General features: G+C 42.1%; 1 protein-coding gene across 3 annotated transcripts in view; it reads left to right on the forward strand.

Annotated features, from left to right (window-relative positions):
* Positions 1 to 400: 400 nt before the first annotated feature.
* LOC113581561 (zinc finger MIZ domain-containing protein 1-like) overlaps positions 401 to 9,217 on the forward strand; it is a 66,601-nt gene continuing 57,784 nt past the window's right edge. For all 3 annotated transcript variants that reach the window (XM_035533800.1, XM_035533801.1, XM_035533802.1), the window contains exon 1: positions 401 to 522. The gene's annotated coding sequence lies outside the window, so the exon portion shown is untranslated. The remainder of the gene's footprint in view (positions 523 to 9,217) is intronic.

A 9,217-nucleotide genomic window follows, 5' to 3' on the forward strand; every position in this document is an offset into this window, starting at 1 on the left:
AGTGTTTTTTCACTTCAAATCAGTACTTGGTTAACATGTACCGTGTCTACTAAAAAGTAGACCACAGTTCTTCTTACGTAGGATATTTGTTAATCAATTAGTAAACGTATAAGCTCTGTCATTCCGAAATGGTATATAGTTTGATTAACCTTTTCGTATCACTTTGATTTTGACAGAATGACATTTCGTATGTTTCTATATTTTATCGCCGTGAATTATTGATGTTAAACAGCACACTCCCCAGTCAAACGGAAAATTATTTTCATTTTCCTACTCTCACTCCGATCATAGTGTTCCAGGACAGGTTTTACTTCAGATCGCGAGCGTGGACCTTTGGTAATAGAATAGCCAATGTAATTTGACACTTCAACTTGCTGAGCTCCCTGTGAGTTGACTCAGTTACTCACTCGCTGACGTTTAGTCCGTTCTCGGAGCTTGTGTGTGAAGAAGCGGAGGTATTTAAAAACAGGACACGAGGGACATTGCGGATATTTATGTTCTGCGTGCCACGCGGTTTTTAAGGTAAGTTAGTTTTTAACGTTTGTTTCCGTGTTGGGATTCTCATCTTTCGGTTTGGATGGTTCGCTCCCACTCGGACGGGTTTGCGTCCTAAACAATGGACAAATCAAAAGAAACAGATAAAAGCGCGCCGCCTTTTCTTACGGGGTGTAAAACTATGCTCTCTCGCATACTACAGTTTGTTAAGAATGTAGTGGGAGCAGACGTTATCGACAGTAACGGATTCAGTCCGCATGTATACTGGATCGGTTATAAGGCTCCGCTCCGCTGTTGATGACATTAAAGATCGGTCGAGAGTTGTGTGATTTGTATTCCTGGGTCATTTTCGAGAGATTTATTTACGCCATGAATTTATGCGTAGCAGGCGCGCGAATGTTTTTGCGGAATTCGAAAAGTTTAACAAAATTAACGAAATCCGTAAAGACATGATCATGCATAACATTCACACGCTGTGATTGTGAAAGAGTCTATGTTATTTCTACCAAGTATTCGTCTCGCTGTTTGGGAGCATTCTGTGAATGGTGCGCCAGGAGACTTTAAGGTCAGATATTACGCGTGGAAATTGAGTGTGGATCCAAGCGTTTATCCAGAAGTGTCCGCATGGAGTGTGTCCGTATGGATTCCCGCTGGGACTGCAGGATTCCTGCGCAAGCCTGCCGCCTTTCACTGATGTGCATCTTTCCAGGAAGCAAAAGAACAGCCAAGTAGGGGAAAAAGCACACAGACCAAACAGTAGCCCTGTCTTTTAACCATTTTGCGCGCATCTGAGTGTACTTGCGTTTACATGTTTTAGAGGAAAAGCGAGGAGCAGCAGAGTGACCACTGAATGGGTGTTAGTGTTTCAGTGACGTAGCCTACTCGACAGCTCTTTAATTCCGCTTCAGTGCGCGTGGCCTTTAGTCAGCTCTGATTGTGTCGCGGTTGCTTAATTTCCTACGTCTCTGCTGTTTGTGAGCGCCTCCGCGGGAAACCGGAGTCACCGGACCCACTTCTGCCGGCGTAGCCCCACTCTCCTAGGGGCACTGGATGGTCTGATCGCAAACTCGCTGCAACAGCAGCATTGAAGCAATGAACTGCCTTTCCCTCGCTGCAGGAGTTTAACAATACTCCACTTTAGAGTTTACTGTGTGTGCGTTCTCCAGAGCTTATGGCTGCAATCTAAGATGTGAGTTAATATAACCCCTGGTGGTGGTCCAGAAGTTTTGTGTTTCTCTCTTTGTCTGTCTCTCTCTCTGTGTGTGTGTGTGTGTGTGTGTGTGTGTGTGTGTGTGTGTGTGCGTGCACGCGCAAACTCTTGGAGATGTAGGAACAGGAGGCAACGGACAAAAGACAGTGCCACAGAGAAGTGTTCGGCAGCATGTGTCTGTGTGAGACAGAGAAGTATATTACTGCCTACAGGAGAAAGAAAGGGGTGTGATTGTATGAGAGAGAAGCAGGGCATGAGAAAGAAACATGGGGAAAGAGAAAAAGCCACATGCTGTCTTATCTCTGACAGCGCTGAATCACTGTACTCATTCCCCCACACTGGAAGTGCAGGATTGGCTTGCAGTGATTCTGTTATGTGGAACTGCATGGTCCCTTAGTGTAGGTTCATAAGGCACAGTGAATGCACTCACTCTGGAATTGAGATTATTTGTTTGTTTGTTTTTTTTGGTTGTCTTGTGGATGTTGATACAAAACAGCCGTGATTCTCTTCCTGTCTTTCTAGAGGAAGTGAGTGAGAGAGGGGTGGAAAGAAGAGAGAGGTGGAGGACTTACCTCACTTTTTGTAACCAGTAAATATATAACAGGGTAAGGGTTGGGACTGCTTTTATGTGATTCATTTACCAATTCCTCTGTTTTTTTCCCTGAAGTTTCAGGAAGTGTATTGGCTCATGGCCTCAGTGCAGACAGCCACTTCCTGTGTAGCCTCGGTGTGTCCCAGAAGCTGCGGTTCCTGGGGAGGATACTGTATGAGGGCACTGGGAGAGTGATGGTGCGATTTGGTTGGCCGTCTCTGCTCTAATCCCACGGTTGCTTTGCTGTCACTCTGTGACTCGTTTGAGCTGGTTTTGAGTGTACAATCTCTTTTAAGGGAATCTATTGTCTAGTAAACCAGAGTCCACATCAAACATACACCCTGACTGAGTTGTTTTGGTTTCAGATAGCTTCTGCATCAGGATAGGACTGTCTGAATTGTTTTAGAGCCAATTAGGTTGTTTATACTCTGGTTTGCCCATGATCAGAACACACACACACACACACACACACACACACACACACACACACACATATGTATTCTCACCCCTGGCCTCAATGTGCAGCTGATAGGGAGCCTGTGGAACCCTGAGTGCCTGGTAATGAGACTAACTCATCCTCTTTGTGTATAGCAGGACTGTGTTTATGCCATTGAGATCTTTTGCAGCATTTAGACACCAAAGACCTAGAGCAGTGTGAAACCTGGAGCTCTGAGACCCAGTCTAACTGAGAAACAAAATCCGTAGTATGCTGTAGTATACTGTAGTATGCTGTAGTATGCTGGCTGTCTCATGGGGTCCATCAGTACTATCTGCTCTTTCTCTTTTAATGTCACTATGTGGAAGGAAGTCCATTTTCATTTGTTATGTTGCACTTTTCTAGACAGAAAAAAGCTTCATAGTACAATAAAATGTGCTAATGTTACACTATGAAACACAACCACAAACTGTGGACATTAGACATAGCATAAAAAGGCACCACTAAGGCAAAAGTAAAGATAATAAATCAGGTGTTGCGTTAATTTCTTAAAAATCGGAACAATCTGTCAGTCTTACAGCTATGGGATGATTAGTCCGATGTTTGGGTGTCTGCACTGCAGAAGCACATTCCCTTGTGATTTGAACATTGTACAAGGAACAACTAACAGCACCTGATTCCACAGTCTTAGATGAGGCCAGTATGTCTGATATATACCAGAGAACCTCTCATGTAGTGCTTGATGGATCAGCACCAGCATTTTAAAATTGATTGGTAACCAGTGAAGAAAGACTGAAAGTACTGGAGTAATATGTTCCCCACGCATGGTCTTGGTGAGAACACAAGCTGTGTGTGTGTGTGTGTGTGTGTGTGTGTGTGTGTGTGTGTGTGTGTGCGTATTTGCAGATGTATGGACATTTGCAGAGGATATGGCGGATATGTTTATGGAGCAGGATGTTATTTAAGTCCTGCACAGTAACTCTCATTAAAATAGAACAAGATAAATGTGCATGCAAGCCCACGTGCATGTGTGTGGGACTGCCTGCAAGGTGGTAACCTCACAATCAGAGTTTAAGTACTATTCAAGACATCACAGGTTTGGTTCCAGCTAATCGCTCTAGTGACTGTGAATAGTATAAGAACTATTCCTGGCACTGGGCAGAATACTTTAGATGTGAACACAGATAAACGTTAACCCATCTATGGAATTTCATTTGTACACCATGTTTAGCTGAACTGCATGAAACGTCACCTGAGCCAGGGGAATTCATTTCAAATTCAGTGAGGTGCAATTGCTAATATGTTCTCCCAACAAAGTCCCAAAGCTCATAAAGTCTAGACTGCATCTTATAGCCCAAGACTATGTATATTAAGTAAAGTAAAAGTAAAATCAACAATGTCTATTATTTCAACAACATTTATTGTCAATTTTCAAGCATACTTTTAACATACATACAAACTGGTCATACTATACTTGCATAGTAAACAAATAGCTATCTTTACCATAAATATAAGTAGTTCCACCCTCATGAACTTAAAGCCTACATTTCAAGTAAAAGAAAGTGAGACAGAATCTTCAGAATAAAATTAATAAAAAGTGCCTCTTTAAGAAAAGGTGCTACCTTTCATAGAGAAGGAAGGTTGTACTGCCCTGCCAGTAGTTTGACTCTTGGCTTGAATGTAGTTAATGCAGTTCTCATGTACATGTGTAGGTGCTCACTGCTTTTCTTTCAGTTTAGTCATTAAGCCAATTCCCACCCATTAGCTAGCTAAGCTTACCCTCTCATACACCACCAACCAACCCTGGAGGGTGCAGCAGGCTTCCACTTGAGACACGTGAGGCCAAGTACCACATCTTTTTTAAACAGCTGCCCACACTGCAGCACAGGGCAGCTGAACACACTCAGCATGAGCAGACAGGCATCCATGACTGGCCATGACTGACAAGCACAGAGTTATGTCAACCCTCCCACCCAGAAAGCAGTATTAATTTTGCTCTGGTCGTCAGTAGGGTTTGAACCAACAAATTCTTAATGATAGAGCAAACTTTTTTTTTTTACTCCAGTTGTCTTAGATAATGTTCATAGTGGACAAAGCTGATACAAACATGCTCAAGGTGTGCAGTGCTACTTTGTTTATAACGGGGAAAACACAGAGACAGTAGCCAGAAAGTGGCATGGTAAGTTGCCTTGAATTGCTCTCTTAATGCAATATTTACTTGCAGGTCAGTGAGCTCAAGCTGGAGACATCCAGCGTGCACCCTCTTGAAGGTCTGTGTCAAGAGTTTGGAAAGCCTCAGACTTCTCTGATAGGGAAAAGATTTAGGATTTAGCTGGAGGAGCTGCTTGCTACCCAAGGCTGAAGCTTTCAAATCTTTTACTGCAGTTTCCAATCAGCTTGTTTATGAAGTCAGCCTAGGGAGAAACATCTCTCTCACCCTGAATCTGTTCCTGCTCTTTTGGAAAATGTGTACATTCTCCTTGAAGATCTTTGAAAATGTCTAACTTCCTTTGGAAGGAGTGGACAGCAACCTTATCTATAATTCTCAAAACGAATTATGGGAACACTTGTATCTGGATGAAAGAAAGATTGAAAAGAAAGATTCAATATTCAAGTTGAAAATCTTTACTGATATAAATTGTGTACTTTGTTGGGAACAAAATGACTTAACAATGGTAAATGGAAATCAAAATCATCAACACATTGAGGACTGTATTCAAAGTCACACTGAAAATCAAAGTTAAAAAAATAAATCACATTCCAAAAACATTTGGGCATGCTCTTGATGGGATGGCCGGTTGTGTCCTGGTGGATCTCCTCCCAGTGAGCACAGGTGTCTGTAGTGCTGCTTGGCAGAGTTGGATGCACTGATCCCAGAGGATCATCCCAGAGGTTCTCAATTGTTTTCAGGTGTGTGGAAAGTGAGGGCCAGTGCAATGGCATCAGTAGCTTTTGTCATCCAGAAATGGCCTACACACAAATGCTGGGCTGTGAGCACAGGTCCCACTATAGGATGTCCTCATGCCACCCTTATGGAGGCTCTTCTTTTTCATGCCCGATGTAGGTCATTTTGTAGGACTCTGTCAGTGCTCCTCCTGTTCCTCCTCGCTTAAAGGAGAAGATGCTCATCTTGCTGCTCCTTCTACAGCCCTGTCCAACTCTCCTTGTGTAATTTCTTGTGTCCTGGTATCTCCTCCATGCTCTTGTGCTGGTAGAAACAGCAAACCGTCTTGTGATGGTACAAATGGATGTGCCATCCTGGAGGAGCTGGACTATCTGTGCAACTTGAATGGGCTACAGGTACTTCCTTATGCTACCAGTAGTAACAAAGACACTAGCAAAACACAGAACTATAGTACTGTAGAGAAGAATCAGTCAGGAAGCATAAGGACAGGGTAACTGTTTGTGACCACCACCCGCAAAGCCATTCCCTTTTAGGGGGGTTGTCTTGCTGTTGCCTATCCAGTGCACTTGTTGTCACTTTCATTTGCACCAAAGCAGGTGAAATTGATTCACAATCGCTTGTGCTTCCTGACTGGACAAACTGAAAGCCGTGATATTTAAATGTCTTGTTGTTATATTGTTATGATGATTTTAAGTGTTCCCTTAGTTTTTTGAGCAGTGAAGGTTGTGCTCATCTTGCAAAAAATAATGAAAACTGTGTTGCTTTCTGACTTTTAAGCAGTTCTAAGAAAGCAAAAAAATATATTTTTGAATGGATCTGAAACATCTTTGCTCAGCCATCTTACACTGTTGTGCAGTAGCAGGTCATTGATATTTGCGTCATCATCTTTCAGGAAGTCTCTCTGCAGGTGATGCGTGTGGACGGGATGAGTTTTGTCATTGAGTTCATTTCTTCAGAAAACTCTTAAAACTGAGGGATGATACTGTAGTAAGCATTGAGATCAGGGTTGTTCCCCCCCCACTGTCTACCATGGCAGTGGCACCATCTGTGTTGACTGAGACCACCTGTTTCCAGTCTGTCCCCTCTGTCCTAGCTGCATTGTTTTTGCTGTGTATATGTACTCTCCTTGTGTAAGTGGTGTTACAACCAACAGGTCCTCACAGAGGTCTTTCTTACCTTTTGTGAAAAAAATCTCATATACATCCAGGGCCACTGGTGGGGGGGGGGGGGGTTGGAGGGGAGGGAAGTTTAGGACTATCCTAAGTGCCTGTGACTGAGAAGGGCCCAAAAATGATTAGAATATTTTTCTTTTATTAGAGCCCAGCGTGATCTGCTTCCCTACATGACATCTGTACCCTCATCCATGGCTAAGCATATGCTTGATTCTGGTTGCTGTTGAAGCCGACAATGGGATTTGTTTGATTTTATATTCTCACAACTCATCTTTTTGTTTATTCTCAAGTAAAGTACTCTTTTGCAACTGTCCCATCAATCAACTGTCCCATGTTCTCTTATGTTGCTCCATAATCAATGCTAGCTTTAATGAACCTCTTTTCACATAATGTTGCTGTGCTGTAAATGAATGTGTGATGAATCAGGTGTCTGTAATACTGGCCTCTCAGTTCGGTTATTTTTCACGCTTTCAACTCAGACTTCAGTGGATAGGTTTGCTCAAACAATTTGTGCTTTTTTTTCATAGTGGCACTTAACATTGCTGTATTTTCTGAACACGTAAGACACGTTGGTTTAGAACTAGTTGCCAGAAGAATGCTTAATTTCTTTGTCCATCTTTTAAAAATTTGTTTTTCTGCATTAGGTTTCCTTATTTTGGAGCTCTGTCTAGCAAAGTGGCCACACAGGGTAAACAATTTGATTGGCTCAATTAAGTATAGCTATAGAGCAGAGGTATTCAAATCACAGTCCTCAAGGTCTAGGCCCTACAGGTTTTCCACCCTCCCTTTATCTATTGGCCAACCAGTTACATGAATCATTTAATCAACTACAAGTGATTAAAAATCCTGGACCGGATTTGGGTTTGAGGCACAGATTTGAATACCACTGCTTTAGTCATTACAGTTATGCCCAGAGTGACACTGTTGGTGTTCAGTATGAAAGCTGCAAAAACACAAAACTTCTAGCTATCTAAAATGGAAAGCAGCTGGTGTGTGATTGACTACCAATTGATTCAGCAAAAAGTTAGTTATCTTTTTAGACTGCCAAAACCTAAAAAAGAAGAAAAACAACTGTTAACTAGCCAAGACAAACCCAGTTTAGAAAGTTAGCTAGCCAGATGATTTTGTAGATTTGGAAGTTAACTAGATACTTGAAACGGATGACCAAATTAATTCATATTGTATATGTCAGATATAATGGTTATGGAGCAGAGACCTGTAGTTTTACCTGCAGAAATATATAATATTAATGTTTCTGAATAGCAGTGTTGGCTGAGGACAGTGTTAACTACAAACTAAGTAGGCCTGGCTAGTCTACAGTTTTCCTAATAAAATACAGTACAAATGATTGTGCAAATCTATGCACGAACAAGCATTGGTGTCATTTGTCACTTATTTTCACCAACAAATCTTGCTTTGAAGATGATCAAATATCAAAACAAACTAGGGCAGTGGTAGCTCACTGGTTTAGGTTCTCATCTAGTAATCAGAAGGTTGCCAGTTCAAGGGGCCTACTGTTGGGCCTCTGAGGAAGACCCTTAACCCTCAATTAGTCAAGTTATATTCAGCCAGAATTGTAAATCCCTTTGGATAAAAGTATCAGCTAAATTCTGTAAATGTTAAAAGGCTTGTGTATACCTTCAAGTTTTGCTTAGTCTTTTAATGGTGATAAAAATCATGTTTATCAGAAATTGGTAACAGATTTACATTTATGGCATTTAGCTGACACTTTTATCCAAAGCGACTTACAATTATGACTGATCTGTTATACTCAATCACTCTGTCCTGGGCTGGACCCATGTCTGCCATGCAGTGAAACCCACCTGAAACAGAAATACCTCGGTACTGGATGTGTTTTACTCCTTGTGCACTGGGCGTGTAGTGTGTTTTAGCCCTTTGTGGACTGGATGTATATTGCATTGCAACCCCTGTGTACTGGGTCTATCGTGTGTTGTCACCCCTGTGTACTGGACGTATAATGTGATTTAGCCCCTGTGCACTGGGTGTATAGCATATTTACCTTTGGTCATTGTCTAATTCCTGACAAACCCAGTGCTTAAAAGCTACTAGGGATGACTGTGCCTCATTCATTTACAAATCAATACCATGGTCGTTCCCACCCCACCCCAGCCCTACCCCTGTCCCTTGCTCAGTTTCTCTCTCTCTCTCTCTCTCTCTCTCTCTCCCTCTCTTCCACCTAGAAGGGAAACAGGTTTCTTCTTTGTAATATTGCAATTCCAGTGGATAGTCAAACATTGCTAGGTACTACAGAGTTTTAGGGTTTAGTATTTAGTTTGGGGTTAGGTGTATTTAGGTGTTTGGTTTAGTATTTAGTTTGGCTTTAGGAGTAGGGTGTATCCCAAAGAAGTCTGCATGAGAGAGAAAAGGTCATAATTGTGTTTGCCTT

This window comes from Electrophorus electricus, chromosome 14 (genome assembly GCF_013358815.1).
Source record: "Electrophorus electricus isolate fEleEle1 chromosome 14, fEleEle1.pri, whole genome shotgun sequence".
Classification (NCBI taxonomy): Eukaryota; Metazoa; Chordata; class Actinopteri; order Gymnotiformes; family Gymnotidae; genus Electrophorus; species Electrophorus electricus.